At 40.9% G+C, this 17696-nt stretch overlaps 1 long non-coding RNA gene across 1 annotated transcript; it reads right to left on the bottom strand.

Annotated features, from left to right (window-relative positions):
* Positions 1-556: 556 nt before the first annotated feature.
* LOC141985808 (uncharacterized) lies at positions 557-17210 on the bottom strand. Its single transcript, XR_012639024.1, has 3 exons — positions 17130-17210; positions 2313-2527; positions 557-659 (listed from the first exon to the last, which is right to left on the bottom strand). It is a non-coding gene; the product is annotated as an uncharacterized LOC141985808 (long non-coding RNA).
* Positions 17211-17696: the final 486 nt, after the last annotated feature.

Here is a 17696-nt window from a genome sequence, read left to right as displayed (position 1 = left end):
ATTTCCGCATTTTCCTCACATTTCCTTGGATTTCCTAAATGACGACAATCCCCACAAACTTCACAGATATACACATTCTGATATCACAGAGTACTTTTGAACTTTTAAAATTGAACACAGAGAATTGTTCCTTTTATTCAGAATTAGTATTCTGAGCTATACAAAGATTAGCCAATGGATCTGATTAGATCCATCAACCATTAGTATCTTCTGATGCTGGTAACCTGCCTTCCTGACAAAAGGCAAAAGTGAACTGGATTCTTCTGGCTCATGCATCACCAAATGTTTTGTCAACTAAGTTTCAATAGCCAAATCTTGAGTGCTGTTGATGTAAGTGGCAGAAATAAACTGATTGTCAAATCTTACTTGCGTTTGCAAGACTAGCAGTTAAAATAGTAATATTTTATTTCTAAACAGAGAGAGTCCGATACCTATAGAGAATAAGTATGGAGTTCCAGAAAATGCTTTTACAATCACTTTTCTGAATAACTGCACTTTCAGATGAAAAAGTATACAGTGTAAATCAGTAAATATGCCTTATTGGAAGGTTTGTTCTACGTAGCTGATACCAAATACACTATGTTGTCTTTCCTTTGCCTTTGTACAGTGCTGTAGTGCCACAGTTTCAAACACTTTCTTCATTTCCTTTTAATCACTATCTGAAAGAAAAAAATGGAAATATATATAAGAGATAATACCAACTTTCATAGTAATAATACATAACAAATATATAGTTCTTTGGGTTAGATTTTGCTGTTATACAAAAGTAAATATTAATTTGTTTAGTTTTCCATAAAGCATTTTACTTACCGCACAACATTTTGATTAAAAATCTAGAAGAATAAAAAATTAACATGGCATACATCAACTGGCTTGCTGATTCTTCTCAAAATGTAACTGTAAACTGGGAATCACTGCATGGTTGTATTTCTAGTGGGGTCCCACAGGGATCTGTTCTGAGCCCTGTGCTAGTTACCATTTTTGTCAATGAGTTGGAGGAAAATATAAAATCATTACTGATAGTTTAGAGATGATACAAAGATTGCAGGAGCAGTAAATAATGAAGGGAACGGGTCATTGACACTGAGCAATTAACTGGGTGCAAGCAATCAAATAGTCATTTTAACATGGCTAAATTTAAATGCATACATCTAGAAAAAAAAGAATGCCGGCCAGACTTCTACAATGGGGGAGTCTAGCCTGTGAAGCAGTGACACTGAAAAAGGCTTTGGGTTGTGGTGGATAATTAGCAGAACATGAGCGCATAGCGAGATGCTGTGGCCAAAGGGCCAAAGTGATCCTTAAATGTATAAATAGTGGAATATTGAGTAGGAGTAGGGAGATTATGTTACCTCTGTATTTGGCACTGATGTGACTGCTACTGTGTCAAGTTGTGGTGTCCACTATTGAAGAAGGATGTTAATAAATTAGAGAAGGTTCAGAGAAGAGCCATGTGAATGATTAAAGGGTTCAAAAATGGCTTATATTGGTAGACTCAAGGAGCACGATCTATTTAGTTTACACAGAGAAGGTTAATGCATGACCTGATCACAGCTTATGAATATCTACATGGGGAACAAAATGTTGATAATGGGCTCTTCAATCTCGCAGAGAAAGGCATAACAAGATCTAATGGCTGGAAGATAAAGCTAGACTAATTCAGACTGGAAATATAGTGCCAATTTTTAACAGTGAGGGTAATTAATCATTGGAGCAATTTACCAAGGACTGTGGTGGATTCTCTGTCACTAGCAATTTTTAGATCAAGTTTGGATGTTTTTCTAAAAGGTAGAGCTAGGGAAAACAGGAATTAATTTATGGAACTCCTGTAGCCTGAATTTTGCAGGAGGTCAGACTTAATGATCAGTGCGCTCCCTTTTGGTCTTATAATCTAGAAATCTACCTATGTACCCACACCCAACATCCACGTAGACCATATGTGGGCATAAAGGGAGTTTTTATGCCTTTGTGCAGGCACATAGTAGTTACAATTTAGCCTGTTATGTCTTCAGCTCTTTTTTACCAACATTGGGGCACAGCATGGGTTGAGCAGTCCACCCACATGCAACAGCTTGCTCCATAGGGACCTAAGAAGCTACTTTATCTTTTTTTGTGTGTGATATTTTCAAAGATATGTCTTGCAATTGCATCTAGTGTCTTTTCAAAATTAATTCTGGATCAAATCAGTTCAATGGGCATTCTGATTTTATGAAGCTTGCATAAAGATTGTAGGATTTGACCCTCTAATGTCACTAGATTTGACCTCTTGCTGTGTGTACTTTCCAAAAGGAGTATAATCAGCATTATCCTACCTGATTGCTAAAGACAGTAGAAGTAGCACTGGAAAATCTTGGGCTAATTTTGCAGTTTCTTTAAAAGGTCAAGTTCAGGCATCTAATCCTTGCAGCACAGTTCTTAACCGCGAGTTAAAATTCAAGCTTCTCAAGGCACAGCTGTAATTCAGCCTCAGGTTTCCAGAGGTTAAGGGTCAGCACATTAATCTATTTGATATAATTCATAGAATCCCCTTAGAGAAAAGAAAAAGCATTAATGTATAACCAAGCCATGTTTTTGGAAATAAATGAGAACATATCCTGATATAAAACAGTATCCTAATGATGAACCAAACTGATAATTATAGTTCCATTCATATCTTATACTAAGCATAACCGGTTTCACTCTAAGAATTGCTGTTCTTTAGTTCTATTAAAATGTGTTTTAAATGGCCGCTTTTGCTTTGATTATAAAATCATTTATTTGAAAATCAGTTTTTTTTTTCCTGGCAGCTATAGTATAAAATAAATCAAACCATCACCTGCACAAAACATCATCAGCAACAACAAAAGCTTTATAATAATAAAGATGTGTAAGTGGCAAAATATGGTTTGTTACAACCCTGAGAAAATGACTAATATTAATTAAGGTGGAGCGATCATTACAATGCAACGTATTTATGAGGATGTCATCACACACTTTATGAAGCAAGTGCTAGTAAAACACTACAGGACTTTGCAAAACACAGCCAGGCATGTCTGGGAGTTGGCTCTGCCTGAATTTACACCAAAGATGGATTATTATTAGACGTTATCTTCATCTGGAGCTTCATTATTCTTCACTGAGGCCTCAGAGACTTTTTTTAAAATACTATTTCTGGCTTCTCAGAGCATAGCTACAGATGGATGTTACCACTGTAAGGTAAGATGAGCAGATTCCCAGTTTACAAAACTAGAACAACTATATAGGAAGAGTAGGAAGAATGAGGAGGAATTGTCTATTGGGTGGTGGATTTTTAATTTTCAAATGCAGGTTTTCACTATTGGAAGCTCTTAGCTACTGCTTGTGCACTTTATATACACACAGCAGAGAAACATGGAGATGATTTAGATATGAAGTTCATTGTTAAGCTTAGGCTTACTGTAAAATGAATTCTTTTATTGCTTATAATGTTAATGCCACTGATGTAAAGAGCAGAGAAAAAGAGAGACAATTGAACCTCTCTGCTCAATCAAAACCTCACAGAAAGACAAATGTGCAGAGACTGATAGTCCCATCTGGTGCACAAGACGAGTGACACCTGTTCTACCTAACACTCTCAAAAAGAGAACAGAAGGGACCCAACTGCCCCTGCACTATCGTCCTTTCCTCCTCCAGGATTCACAGAGGCTTCTGAATGCTCAACGCCCAGACAGGCGGCTGTCAGGGAAGTTGCAAGGACTGTGAGAAGACTGGGCAGGTATGTGGCAGGAGACCTATCATCCTCATGGAGGTTCCCTGTGGGAAACAACGTTCAGTTCCTTATGAGACTCATGAATTCAGTACAAAAATGACCATTTTGTAACTCCTGTGAGAATTCTGAACTCAACTGTGGGATACCGAATGCAAATAAACGTCGACTTAAAGAAAATGTTTTCCACAAAGCTGAATTAAAGATGCATGATCAGCATGTTTACAAACATAGGAGCCAATCCTTTGAGGGGCTGTGCATGTCCTGAGGGACACTTGGTTCCATCAAGTCCCACTGTCTTTGCCCCCACTGAGGGTAGTCAGTAACTTGTAGGATCACACTAGTTGTGTCCATTGCAAATTAGTGCACACATTCAGCACACGAGTGGACTTCAGTACATAGTAACAAAGTTAATTAACATAGGTCCATTTTCTCCATCACCTAGAATGATGGTTTCTGGCTGTGCTGCCTCTCTAATCCCAGGTAGCGTAGCTCCTGCGAAAGGTATGTTGCTACTGGCTAGCTTCCTCTCACTGTACAGTAGCAGCATAGGAGGAATATACTGAAGTCAATGGGGGTGAGGGAAGGGGGGATGACATCACCTATGAAATTCAGAGTACTAATTCAGGTGCCTAATATGGCTTTGATACAATTCTGAAGATAAATAAATAGTAAAGAAAGCAGAAGGATCCTTTCTGAATCCCAACACTGTGATGCAACACCAAAGAATAATGAGAAAAGAGTTTTCAACAAATGCCTAATTTGGCTGCTGAGAGCTTAAATATAATGGAAAAATGTTATTAAAGAGCGCACTGTTCAGTCAATTAGATGAAATGTCTTTATCAAGTAAATTTCAGAACAAATGATGCTAAAGAAACAAATTATTTTTGAAAAACCAGCATTGGGTACCTGACAGCTGACCGGGAGTTATTTAATGATCTTCCACTAGCATGTACATTTAGAAAGGAGAGTGGTTTGGCTAGGGTGAAGAGCTAAAAAGGCAAGAAACCCACCACTCGAGGCTAAGGAGCTAGCGGCAGACTTAATCCATAATCTTGTTTCATTGGATCTTTCTTGTTGAAGAGCTCAGCTACATACAAGACCCATATCTGGCCCTGGCCAAAATACAGCAACTTGTTGGTCTTTTCTCCCTAGTAGAGTCCTATGAGCTATAGCCTAGCAGAATAGGAATTCTGTAAAGATAGTACACAGACTGGCTTTAACCAATAATCCGTTTGATCAATACACTTATATGAGCATGATCTCCTCCACCTGCCCTAAGGCAGCAAAGGGCAAGACGATATATAAAACCAAAATTGACTTGTGCTAATTCCATATTAATTAAGCTTCTCTTGACCTGCTTTCTTTCTTCTGAAGGAGACAACGGAGGATCTTTGCATGCAGAGCTGTGAACATGCTCTTTTGGGATAATTTCAGTAATCTCACTATATCAGTACCTTGAATTCATGCCCTTAATCAAATTGCAGCATATTAGGGCAAGCCATTGAGGGCTGAATATAGATATCATTCATTCCTATATAAAAGCCAATATAGCTGCTCAGAACAAGACAACTGATGCAAATTTATGTCCAGCAGACAAAAAACTTTGAATGTCACATGACTCTTTACATTGTCAAGGCTGAAGCATTTTCTCCGTTATTCTTTGAAAGAAAAGGCTCATATATTGTACTAATAAATATAAAGTGATAATCCAGCCATCAACGGGCAATTTGTTAAAGGTTTGTTTATGGCTGAAATAAACATATCAGCAAATATAAGGCTGCCAGCTTGTATATTGCTCAAACACCATCAGCTCATGCCCCTACCTGAGGTAATGCAGTGGACTCTTACAGTGATTGATTTGGGCCATTAGCTCCAAATCAAAGTTGGTTTCAGTTCATCCATCTTCCTCGAGCCTTAGCAAAACTGTTATTTGAAAATAAACATTGAGTCTGTCTCTCTTTTGTCAGAAGAGCACCAGGGAGCTTATAGACATATGACTGAATACATCTCCATCTCTGCAGCGACAGCAGCCACCTCCTGAGGTTGAGCTGCTGGGCCAAGGTATTTTGTCTGCTTCCAAACTGGATATGGAAGACAGCAGATGAAGCCATTTGATTCTGGTTCAGTAAATACAAAATACTGGAAAAGATTCAAATATTGATAGATAGTTAAATTGTGCTGACTTTAGAGGGAATGATTCACATTATTCCGTAAACAGAACACTGTCCTTTATATGCCTGTTCTGTACATTTTGAAGAAATGTTTCTAAGTGTGAAGTTTGGTTCTGGGTCTTTTCCAATAGTTTAATGGTGTTTGGATCCAGGGTTTAACTTCAGAGCCATCTTTAACATTTGCAAATAACTGATGCTTTTTGTTTGAAGTTACCTTGTGCAATTTGAACTATAAGATGGGCTCAAACCACAAAGGAGTTGGATTTTGAAACCCACATTGTTTATGACCATCTCTAATTTGAGCACTATTTTCATGCCTCATAATATTTCAGTCACTCCTTACTTTACTTGCAGAAAATTTTATAAAGCTATGTTTATAATTAGAATATTAACGTCATAAAAATTGCACTGTTACTGTGAACTGCACCTTAATGTGTCTTTGATTTCTGTTTGCTTACTTAACTATCAAAGACACACTCTTACTATTGTTTGCCCCCTAGGGTCAATACTGCTGTAGAAACGGCCTGGGGATTCTTTTTTGCCTTGCATCATCAGCAACAATGCTAATAAAATCCTGATCCCAAGCTCTTCATGGCTATGATAGACATGAACCCTCAGATTCATACAGTCCTGCACTTGGCAAAGGTTAGATCTGGATCTGAAACTTGGAGTTCTGACCCTTCTGTGCTTGATGATAATGTCTGAAGCAAAAAGAACACGCCTCAGTTATCAGAGACAGGACCAAGATGGAAGCGATGACAAAGAAATCTTCTTTTGACATGTGAAACTCATTTGATTCTACGCTTTCTTTCACACATAATGACATCTTATGCCAAAGTTAATGGTCAGGCCACATGATATTTCACTGGGGGTCTCTGAAGTTACAGACATTGAGAAAAGGAGGTTTCTTTGTACATTTTGTGTCACAAAGATAAAACTAAATGTTGCAAACTGGCCTCAATACTTTTCTTTAGCATTTTAGGGGATGATAATTGTTAACAGGGAGCTTTACAGTGAAGACTCAATGCTTCAGTTTGTCTTTCTGTGCTACTGATTGGTTTGTCTCAGCAGGAGGATGTGAACATCACATTGTAGCGCCTACCTCCTTCTGCCTTCTGTTGAAGTAAAAGGGGATTAAGTACAAACTGAGAAGCCACCCCATACAGTGTGGCAAGAGTGACCTCATTGTAGCTGCTACAGCCAGCGAAAAAATCTGCTGGAGCCTGCCGTGCTTTTGCTGGGTCAGATTCTTTGCCTTTTGTTATTTGAGCTTCCTTGTGAGAATCGCTGCTGCCTAAAGGCGTAACATGACATTCCCTTTCTTTGCCCTTTAATCCAATCAGAGGGGTCTTACTTTCTCACAGAGGGCTGGGACACACTTTAAGTTTAGTCCAGCAGCTGTGAAGTGAGCTTCGTTGGTGAAGATTAATACTTTGACTCTGATCACACATTTCAATATGATTGAAGCCAATAAAGGGAAGATTATTTTTCTGGTTATTTTTCAGATGTCTTGGGGTATCGTTGCTTACATGATGACATGTCTTTGTCCTGTCAGGGAGCATGAGATTTGGTCAAACATTCATCTTAAAAATACTGGGGGGAGGTGGGGAGGTTCAGAAAGAGAAAGATAGAGAGGGAAATTGACTCAGTCAGTCAGTTTTGGATGGTAGCAGATGGGATCATGTCAAGTGAGAAACACAGAAGGCCTCTTCTGGTTCCAGTCTGACACTTCAAAGCAAAATGAAGAGGCACCATTTCAAAGGGGATACACACTATTATTTGATTAAGATGTAGCTTCCTGAATGAAATGTGCATGTAATTATTTGCATGATGACGGGTTTCATAAAAAAAGTTTGCTTTACTCTTTTAGCTCTAATTGGTTCTTATTAGTGGTGGGCCCAGCTTGGTACCCTAGCTGTGAACTTCCACTCTGAATTTTTTTATTTTTATTTGTGTGTGTGTGAGGGGAGGAAGGGGTTCAGATCTCACCCTCTTGGTTTTGGATACAACTCAGAATAATTTAAAAGGCTTTTTACTCACATGGTGGACATGGGAAGAAATACCATTACAGCAGCGTTTACACTGTTCTTCCTTCCCATCTCTTGCTGATGGCCCACTGCCCTCCCACTCCCGCTGGAACCTGCTTCCCCTAGAGAATCACCATCCCCTTCCTCACCCACCACACACATCGCCTCATGCTTTTCCCTAGTTATGACACCTTCTACATGGCCCATGCCATCTACACCCCCCTCTCTTACATTAAGTGTCTTTACAGAGAGAGAACTACTAGCTTTCATCCACCTTCTCCTTTTTAAGTTCTGTGGAGAGCTGCCAAGAAGAGTAATCCCCTTTACCCCAGCATTCTAAAAAGGTTTTCCAAGGTGGATAGTATGTGGCCTAAGCCCTTCCCTGCAGGCCAGCATGGGTTGCTCTCTGTTGTAGTAGCTGCCAGCTGCACTGAGCTACTTCCCAGCAAGTGGATGAAAAGGATTCTGGTGCCTTTCTCACTCAGAGTACAGTGCCAATGATAGTGGCTGCATGTAGTCCTGTACTACTTAGGATGTTGGGCCACCTACCTTCCTTTATTTGGGAAGCCCTCCCAAAAACCCAGTGCAGGACAAGAATCGACCATGGTTCTCCACTCAGTTATAACTTTAAGTGCTAGTTGCTTGGAAACTTTAATTACTAAAGAATTAAAAGTTTAGGATGGGATTTTCAAAAATGTTCCTCATTGGCCTAATTCTGTCTCCACTGAAGTCAAATATTCTTTGAATTCAGTTGGAGCAGAGTTAGCCCAAATGACTGGCCGAGACTCATAGTGATTTATTACATTTTTTGTAAATGCCTTTTCTATAAAAACTACCATATGCTGGAGTGTACAGGAGAACAAAGGAATTGCCATGCTGGATCAGAGTAGTCCTTTTCCAGTATCCTGCCTCCAACAGTGGCCAATCCCAGATGCTTCTGAGGAAGGAGCAGTAGGCAGTTACCAGCTCCCATGAAAAATTTACTCATAACTTCTGATGGAGGTTGGCTTATGCCTTGAGGGTTATCTCCTTTCCAAAGCTCTTGGGGGTTTTCTTATTTGTCTTCTTAAAATCTTTACTACTGAAGCTCTACACATGGTTGTTATCCATATAAATATTCATTCTGTTTTTGAATCCTGCTTAGCTCTTCTCTTTAATGATATACTGAGGCAAGGAGTTTCATAGACTAATTGTTCACTATCATAGAATCATAGAAGTGTAGGACTGGAAGGGACCTCGAGAGGTCATCTAGTCCAGTCCCCTGCACTCAAGACAGTAAGTATTATCTAGCCCATCCCTGACAGGTGCTTGTCTAACCTGATCTTAAAAATCTCCAGTGATGGAGATTCCACAACATCCGTAGGCAATTTATTCCAGTGCTTAAATACCTTAATGGGAAGTTTTTCCTATATCCAACCTAAACCGTGCAATTTAAGCCCATTACTTCTTGTCCTATCCTCAGATGCTAAAGAGAACACTTTTTCTCCTCCTCCTTGGAAAAATCCTTTTATGTACTTGAAAACTGTTATGTCCACCCTCAGTCTTCTCTTCTCCAGACTAAACAAACACAATTTTTTCAATATTCCCTCAGAGGTCATGTTTTCTAGACCTTTAATCATTTTTGTAGCTCTTCTCTGGACCTTCTCCAATTTGTCCACATCTTTCCTCAAATGTGGTACCCAGAACTGGACACAATACTCCAGCTGAGGCCTAATTAGCGTGGAGTAGAGTGGAAGAATTACTTCTCGTGTCTTGCTTACAACACTCCTGCTAATACATCCCAGAATGATCTTTGCTTTTTTTTTGCAACAGTATTACACTGTTGACTCATATTTAGCTTGTGATCCACTACGACCTCCAGATCCCTTTCTGCAATATTCCTTCCAAGGTAGTCATTTCCCATTTTGTGTGTGTGCAACTGATTGTTCCTTCCTAAGTGGAGTACTTTGCATTTGTCCTTATTGAATTTCATCCTATTTACTTCAGACCATTTCTCCAGTTTGTCCAGATATTTTGAATTTTAATCCTAACCTCCAAAGCATTTGCAACCCCTCCCAGCTTGGTATCATCCACAATCTTTATAAGTGTACTCTCTATGCCATTATCTAAATAATTGATAAAGATATTGAAGAGACCCAGACCCAGAACTAATACCTGTGGGACCCCCTCTTAATATGCCCTTCCAGCTTGACTGTGAACCACTGATAACTACTCTCTGGGAATGGTTAACCAATTATGCACCCACCTTATAGTAGCTCCATCTAGGTTGTATTTTCCTAATTTGTTCATGAGAAGGTCATGCGAGACAGTATCAAAAGCCTTACTAAAGTCAAGATATACCACATCTACCACTTCCCCCCTACCCACAAGGCTTGTTACCCTGTCAAAGAAAGCTATTAGTTTGGTTTGACATGATTTGTTCTTGACAAATCCATGCTGTTACTTATCACCTTATTATCTTCTAAGTGTTTGCAAAAAGATTGCTTAATTATTTACTCCATTATCTTTCCCAGTAGTGAAGTTAAGATGACTGGTCTGTAATTCCCTGGGTTGTCCTTATTCCTCTTTTTATAGATTGGCACTATATATGCCCTTCTCCAGTCTTCTGGGATCTCTCCCATCTTTCATTACTTTTCCAAGATAATCACTAATGGCTCAGATATTGCCTCAGTCAGTTCCTTGTGGAAAAGTATTTCTTTTTATTACTTTTAAATTTTTCTGCCTTTCAATTTCATTGATTGTCCCCTTATTCTTGTATTATGAAAGATGAACAGAAATGCCTCACCTACATTATGTATAGTGTTCATTATTTCCATACCTTTATTGTGTTCATGCATATTAATTTACTCTCTGAAGTAAACAGTCCAAATCTTTTCACTCTCTCTCTAGAGATTTATATTTCTGTGTGAAAGGTAAAGTTCTTAATATTCCTGTGGCTGAAGAATCATGATATACTGTTACAGAATTTAAAACACAGCTGATTTTGGATCAATACCATAATAGAGGTTATGATTTCTAGTTATATTTTCAGGAAACACTCTTCTCCTAACCTGTTTTAATCAGATATCTCCAGGCATATCACTTCTTCCAGCCAAAATTTAGAGCAGGGTAGAAAAATTGACATGATAATGAAAGTCTGGATGCAACCTTAGCTATAGCTCCACAAAATGTAGTGTAATTAAATATCAGGATCCGTGTATTCATGAAATCTAAGTAAATAAACATCGACTGAACAATTTCACTCAGGATAACACTTTATACAGAAATCCGATCATTTGTGAAATAATTTGAAATGACTGTTTCATTTCCCTCTTTCTAGTCTCGCTACAAGGGGGAACTTTCACTCTTTATAGTGACTAGTTTTATACAGTGCTCACAATGGACCCTGTTCAATAGCTCAACTCCCAGCTTAGCCAGCAGATGCCCAAGGAATTATTGATCCAGACAATTTTTTTTTAAATGAAAATTTCTTGGTATTTCTGCACTCACAGTGGGACCATTTCCAATTTAAAAACATGAATCCAGTTCCTACTGAACAGGTATCCACTTCACAAAAAGAATCACTACAATGGTTGAATCTGGAACTCTGGTTAGCTAAGAACGGATTAGGTCACAGATAGCGAGCTATTCTTTCACAACTAGGGTATATCTTCACTGCACAGTTAACCAGGGCTCTTAACACCCCCAACTATGCACACAGAAAAGGCTCTGAGCAAGGTTTTGAGGTGCTTTAATCCCATGTAGTTTACCTAGTTGAGGTGTGGATCAGACAAGAGGCTCCAGTTGAATGCGGGCCGGGACCCACCCACTTTGCAGTCAGGATGCAGGCAAAATCATTTGAGTGCTGATAATCTTCCAATTCCTTCCCACAACTGTCCCCAAAAGGACAGAGCAGTTCTCCCTCAGTTGATATAATTGACTGGGAAAGAATGGAGAGGTTACTCACCTTGTGCAGTAACTGGAGTTCTTCAAGAAATGTGTCCCTGTGAATGTGCCACTTCAGGTGTGCCTGTGCCATGCACCTTTGATTGCACGTTTTTGGTAGCAGTGCCCATTCAGCCTGTGCATGTGCCCTACACGTCCTTATGGGGCTATATGTGGCTCCATGAGTGAACTACCCTCAGTTCCTTCTTCATCACAAAGTCCCACAAGGGCAACTCTAAAGTAGAGGGGAAGGAGGACAGGCAATGGAGCACCCACAGGGGGACACATCTCAAAGAACTCTAGTTACTGCAAAAGGTGGGTAACCCCTCCTTCTTCTTTGAGTACTGTCCCTGTGGGTGCTCCATTTCAGGTGACCCCTGAGCAATGTCCCCTTAAGGAGGTGGAGGATTCTGAGCAGAGTTCAATACAGAAGAGAGAACTGTGTTGCCTACAGCAACATTTGATCTTGCTGCAGGCACCAGGGCATAATGATTAGAAAAGGTATGAGCAGAGTACCAAGTTGCCCCTCTACAGATGTCTGCAATTGATACATCCTTAATTAAGGCTTTCAATGTAGACAATGCTCTTGTAGAATGTGTTATCACCCTGAAAGGGGGTTGGACATGAGCTTTGTCATAACAATCGTAATAATCATAATACAACCAGCGATCCACTAGGTACGTCTAGCCATGGGAAAATAATTATACCCGAATAATGTAAGTGGGTGGCAACTACTGCCAGAATCTTTGAGAACACAGTTGGTGACAAAGATAGTCTGAAAGGAAGCAACTTGTATTTGTAGTATTTGTTATTGATTCAGAAATGAAGAAACCTGATGAGTGAATAGCAAAATATGCATCTTGTAGGTTGAGAATCGCGAACCAATCTCTTCATTAGAATTAAGGAATTATTGCTGCCAGGGTCACCACCTTGAATTTTTGCTGTTTTACATATCTGTTTAGGGACCTGAGGTCTAAAATTGGTCTTTACCCTCCATTCTTTCTGTGGATAAGAAAGTACTTTGAATATAATCCACGTCCCCTGTGTTGCACAGGAACTGGTTCTACTGCTCCTAAATGTAGAAGTGAGGTCACCTCTTGTTGTAGTAATTGATTGTGAGAGGGGTCCCTGAAGATGGACAGGAAGGGGGAATGTAGGAAGGATAGCTTTGAAATTAGCAATTAGATGTCATGGCTTCCAAAACTCATTTGTCTGATGTTATATGCTCCTATGCACCCTGAAAATGGGAGAGGCAGCATCCAAAAGGAAGGAGAGGGGTAAGATATTTCAGCTGTAAAATCTTCTTAACTGGATGGTGGATACTCTCAGTCAAGCCATCAGAATTGTTATTTGGAGGACATGGATGGCTGGGAAGATGTAGTTGTAGCTGATGGAGGTTTCTTTCTTGAGTATCTTGGTCTCTTGGCCAGGGGTTCAGAGGGTCTATGATAGGCTGAATATGGGGCTGGGCATGCTCTTTACGCTGTCTGAGACCTACTAAATCTCCTCTTATTTACAGGATTAAAAATTCCAAAGCATGGCTCTTGAGTCCTACAAAGAGTGTAGAGAGTTATCCATCGAGTCCACAAAGAGCTTGCAACCATCAAAGGAGAGATCTTCAATGGTACTCTGAACCTCTCTTGGAAAGCCTGACATCTGCAGCCAAGATGCTCTTCTCATGACCACTGTGGTGGATATAGACTGTGCAGCAGTATCTGCCACATCTAAGGAGATGTGGAGTGATGTCTTTGCTAGAAGCTCACCCTCTTGAATAGTGGCTTTAAACTGGTCACAATTTTGCTCTGGCAGATGCTCAATAAAGGAATTACATTTGTTATAATTTAAGTATTTGTATTCGGCCATGAGCGCCTGATGGCTTGCTATTCTGTACAGAAGTATGGCTGAAGCATAGGGCTTGGGGTCAAAAAGATCAAGCTTCTTACGGTCCTTACTGTATGGGATGGACTTTGAGCTACGTTGCCTGCCTCATTCATTAACAACCTCCACTACTAGGGAGTTTGGAGCTGGTTCAGGGAATAGAAACTCCAATTCCCTGATGTGACAAAGTGTATAGACCCCTCACTGGCCAGGAGGAGGTTAAGGAACAGTAATGGGATAAGGAGGCCCCTCCCCTGTGCCCTTGCCAAGCATGCTTGTACTAGAGGCGGGGTTTAAAAGCCAGCCAGGCACCCCAGCCTGGGGATGACCAGCCAGGGAGGAGGACATGCCCAAGGAGCTCCCGGGGAAGACAGGAGTCAGGCCTACACTGGGCCAGCAAGCAGGAGAGACCCAGCACTCACAGCAGGGACAAAGGCTGGGAGCCCCAAAGGCAAATGTTCTCAAGAGTTGGGCGGCAGCCAGATGGGACGTGGACTGGAATAGGAAGTGGCCCAATGAAGCTGACGGGAGGCCTACTTCTGCTCAAGCATTGACCTAGGTGGGACTACCGCCACATCTGAAGTGCTGCAATTTTTGAACTGTAGACATTGAGCAGAACTGCCGTCAATTGAACCAAATCCCCTAGGTGGGATTGCTGTCACAGAGACTGTAGCCACATTTGAATTGTAACATTGGGCAGAATTGCCACTGTAGGATTCATACAAGGTTCATGCGCTTGGCAACATTCAGGGCACACCCGGAGTGTTGTGCTGGACCTGTGCACACACAGCTCCTCTCAAGGGCATCAACCTTGGAATCTCGCCCAGATGACATGAACTGTGGGAAGCCTCCCAGGACTGGGCTCAAGGCCTGAGAGTAAGGAATGCGGTAGATAGAAATTGGTAAATAAGAATGTTAAACAACGCCAGTGTATTCCTTTTATCTGTTGGAGAATGTAATGCGCGGGGGGAGAGAAAAGAATAAAGGAGAGGGTGGAAAGCTGACAGGCAGAAGCCCGTTAGCAGACCAGCCGCTTGCTTGCTAAAAGCTGTGTTCTGTCTTGTCATTGAACCGCCATATGCCACCACATTGAACTGTGACCACTCGGCAGAATTGCACCAAATTGAACATAACCACTAGGCAGGAGGCCCTGCCCCAACCCCCCTGATCACAGCTGGCCAGAACATAATACTTTTTATCTGCTCTCTTGCAGGTAGGTGGTATTGTAGTTGGGGTTTGCCAAACAGTCTTAGTAGGCTCCATAAGAGCTTCATTCACTGGAATGAACTGCATCTGAAGAAGTGGGTTTACCACCCACGAAAGCTTATGCCCAAATAAATCTATTAGTCTTTAAGGTGCCACATTGTTTTTGTGGATACAGACTAACACGGCTACCCCTCTGATAATTCACTGGAATAGCAATTCTCATAGATGACAAGGTATGTAAACTAATTAGGAGTCTGTGGTGGGATTTCTGAATCTCTTCTAAGGAAATCTAAAGTGTGTCAGAAATTCACTGTATCACTTCCTGAAACTGTCTGAAGTCACCTGCCACAGCAGGTGGTGGAAGCATGACAACTTCATCAGGTGATGATGAGGAAATATTCATAAGAAATGTCACCTCCTTGTCTGCCCTTGCTTCTTGCTCCTCAAAGATCTTTTCCTTGGGCATAGGTGGTGGTAAAGAGGTTGAGGAGAAGGGACCCTTCTCTGTTCCCCCCGGTGGTGTGAATTGTTGATGACAGAATGTCCATGGATTACAACAAGGTCAGAAGAGGGTGTGGGAGGTCAGAAGGCACAGCTGGAGACATCCATCTGAGTTCCTGCCATGCTGGTGTCATTTGAGCTCTATCCTCCTGCAAAACATCAATGTGGGAGGGAGAATGATGTGTTCTAGAGTAGACAGGGGAACCTTGCACCCAAATCTGAGAATCTGAAGAGTCCTCTTCCACATACTCTGGGAGATGACGAGGTAGCAGCTGTTCAGCTTGCAAAGTATACAAGGCTGTGTATGGTTCTCTTGGTGATAAAGGGGTCGGTGACCAAGAAGGTCTTCAAGAGGCTATCAGGTCCTTAGGGTACCTGAAGTTTTGTGGTACTGATGGTAAAGACTGGCCCAGGACAAGCTTCAATACTGGGAGTCAGCTCCAATTTTCTTGTTACTGCAGGATGTCTAGCAGTTTCGGTACATTGACTTTCTTGATATCGGTACCGGGGATTGTTTAGGGACAGGACTTATAACACCTTTCAACCACGTCTCTGCAGTCTGGGTCCAGGTGCCCAAACTTGGTACAGAGTCTGTCTTAAACTGACTTCTCTTCTTTGCCTTTGCAATACTGGCATCACTCAGAGCCTGCATAGAACTCCTCTTGGGACCTGAGGTCTCCATAGCCTTCTTGTGTGCCGGTGACCAAGACCTGCTTGTAGATATACTCCTTATGTTCAGAGGCAGATGCAGATGAAGACTTTGGAACCCTAGATGTACTGAAGTGTCACAGTACCATCTACCTCTCTAGCGGTCTCCTCTGACCAAGATCTTGATGTGGACAGAGCACTAGCAGTTCTGGGAGGCCTATGTACAGGGAGATCCTCCACCCCTGGATCGGAAGATGGACATAAAGTTTGCTCCATTATTAAGAGTTTAAATTTGATCTCACTATCTTTTTGGTACCTACTCTTGAAGGATGTGCAGATCTTGTACTTACTGGGGATATGAGTATCACCCAAACAGCGGAGGTACTGTTAGGAATAGCTTCATGTCAGGAGAGGAGTCCAGCATTCCTGAGCAGAATAACCAAGAAGATAACCCCTAGAAGGGAAAATTCTTTACAACTGTCTAATTATATCTAAGAATAAAACAATTTAAAAAAAATTGAGAGAAAGAAAAGAAAAACAAAACAAAACACAAAGGGAACAACTGTTTCAACATTATGAATACTGAAACATAAGTAACTGTAATCAAACTATTGAAGTAAATGCTAAATATTAGAGAACAGGAACAGTTTGCAGACTCATCTCAGGCCAAAGGCAGCTGCAAAGGAACTGAAGGCAGTTCGCCCACACAGCCCCATATAGTCTTGGTACATGGCACGAGGATGTGTAAGGTGCATGTGCAGGCCAAATGGGCACCTCTACCAATAATCTGCAATCAAAAGCACAGGGTGCAGGCACACCTGAAGTGGAGCACCCACAGAGACACTACTTGAAGAAGAACCTAGAGCAGCTCAGCACAAAAAAACCCCATGATATATCCCACAGATACACACAGGTGAGTATAGAAACAGTGGGGACAGAGTACTCTGTCAGGGTTTTGCTGTGGGAATGCCTGCACTCAGGTTAGGCTAAGCTGAGTACTCAGACCAGGTGCCAATTACCTGGGTTAACCATATAGTGAAAACCTACCTCTAAAGATGGTTCCTCCAATCAATATTGAGCCCCGTTCCTGTGGTATTATGGGGAAGTTTGCAGTGCTGCTGCTTGTGCTGTAGACAACAACAGGGACTTCAGAGCTGCCAGCATAGAGTGTTACACAAACATTAAATTCATTTATATCTGAATTCCCAGTTACAAGAAGGCCCCTTATGTTCTATTCTTGCAATTTAAAGGGTCATTAATGTGTGTGCAAATTACATTTATGCCCACTTTAAGGCTCCTTTGCACTTTCAGCGCAGCGTAAAGGGACCTTAGTGTAAACGCAAATCAAGTCCCTTTAAAAAAAATGTTGAAATAGAAGTTAAATTGTATTTCTCACAGATTTACTTTTAAGAAATAGTAAATAAAAGCAAATTACCCTGGTAACCATGGAAGAAAAACAAGATGTGATGTCACTGGAGAAATGGAAGATAAGAGAGAGATAAATGAAACAAGAAAAGTTAGTGAATTAAATTTAATATTTTTATTTAAAATATTTTTAAACAAAATTATTGTTAATTATAGGGTGACTGTATCATAATAGGGTGCCCCAGCATG

This window comes from Natator depressus, chromosome 4, assembly GCF_965152275.1.
Source record: "Natator depressus isolate rNatDep1 chromosome 4, rNatDep2.hap1, whole genome shotgun sequence".
NCBI lineage: Eukaryota > Metazoa > Chordata > Testudines > Cheloniidae > Natator > Natator depressus.
Note: the sequence above shows the minus strand (reverse complement) of the source record. Positions and strands in the feature narration are given on the sequence as shown.